Source organism: Frankliniella occidentalis, unplaced genomic scaffold (genome assembly GCF_000697945.3).
Source record: "Frankliniella occidentalis isolate FOCC.00 unplaced genomic scaffold, Focc_3.1 Scaffold312, whole genome shotgun sequence".
NCBI lineage: Eukaryota > Metazoa > Arthropoda > Insecta > Thysanoptera > Thripidae > Frankliniella > Frankliniella occidentalis.
In genome coordinates, this window is record NW_026267437.1 from 93,325 (window position 1) to 94,882 (window position 1,558).

General features: G+C 46.7%; 1 protein-coding gene across 3 annotated transcripts in view; it reads right to left on the reverse strand.

Moving 5' to 3' along the window:
- The window catches only part of LOC113212552 (uncharacterized), a 27,032-nt gene that overhangs the window by 21,788 nt on the left and 3,686 nt on the right, over positions 1-1,558 (reverse strand). The gene's annotated exons all lie outside the window — the stretch shown is intronic.

Consider the following 1,558-nt stretch of genomic DNA (forward strand, 5'->3'; position numbering starts at 1 on the left):
CCCCCCCCCACCCCCAAAAAACGTTTTCTAAGCAGAAGGGTGGGTTGTAGTCGCGGTGCCTCACCGTTACATCCCTTTCTCGTGCCTACGGGCGAGGGGGCCACCACTCTCTCTTTGGATGTACACATGATTGCAAAGATTGCGTGATTTCACGGATTTCGCATATTATTTTAGAAGATTTCACGCTAAAATCTGCCGGCAGATTATGTCTGATTTGAAGGATTACAGATGATTTCAGCGGATTTTACCGGATTTCGGCGGATTTCACAAGATTCCGGCGGATTTTACGTGATTCCGGCGGCTTTTACATGACCTTCTAAGGATTTCAGACTAAAATTTGCTGGAAGATTACGCATGATTTCATGATTGCAGGTGGATTTCAAATGATTTCGGGAGGATTTCAGGGAGGGCGTACACATGATTTCAGGAGTGGCGGCCCCCTCGCCTGCGGGGCAAACTCAAAGACGACGGGTTTAAGCGTGACGAAGGCCCGCTATATCAGTCGATCATATTCTGTAGCAAACCGTGTGACAGAAATGGTCGGGCCGCAGGCCCGACCATCGCCGCCGGCAGGCCAAGCAGGAGGGCAGGGCCGGGCCTGCTTGTTTAAAAGCAGAAGGGCGGGCTAAAAACCACATTAATCATAATAGAGTAAACGAAGTTTCCGACCGAACACAGCACTTTTGTTTTGCTTCGGTATAAAAGTTGTAATAGACGATGTGACCCAGCGGTAAAAGTCAATGTGGGAACGGTGCATAGTGTATTAAACAGCGTTCCGAGTAAAGTTTTTGACCAATACTAAAATTATAAAAATTCTCTAGAATGGCCAAAAAGACGTTACGTTATTTCGTGTACAGTACGCGGGTCTCTAGCGGTTCTAGCAGAGAGTTTTGCGACGTTGCCACGCTCAGGGTCACGTCGTCTATAGTACAATGGCCATTGTGGAACAAAATGTGTTGATAACAAAATTTATTGCTCTTCTCTTGTAAATGTACCACAAAGTGATACCAAGTAGTTTTTATTGTGGGTCAATATAGGACGAATATAACAAGTTTCGAGAGGGTTCAAATGAAAACAACGTTTCTGTTACAATACGGGAATGTCATCCCGCAGATTGCCGTCAGGTGAAAGTTATTTTTAACATTGCACGCCCGTGACTGAAATTTTGGATTGCGGTCCACTCCGTACAGGATGTACCGTACCTTGGCAAACCGTCTTTTTGGTAAATACAGCACTTTGACTTCGATACTGAAGTACGGTCCATATCTCTACGGTGTAGCCCGTAAATAAAATATACAGGACGGACTGTTAGGAAACTGTACAGCGGAATATTTTGCTTACTATTATGTTTCTAATGTCAGTTATCCATTTCGGACGTCTCACTTTCGTACCTCGCTGCAGCTCGAGCCGCGCTCTATAGAATGCTGTCAGAACAGCAGAAGGTACCGGGCCGCAAGGACTTCACTCCTCACACTCTTCCGCTAGCAGATGGCAGACTGGCGACTGTCCGGCCTAGGCGTGGCGAACAAACTAAGGGAAGGGGGAGGGGGGAAAGAGG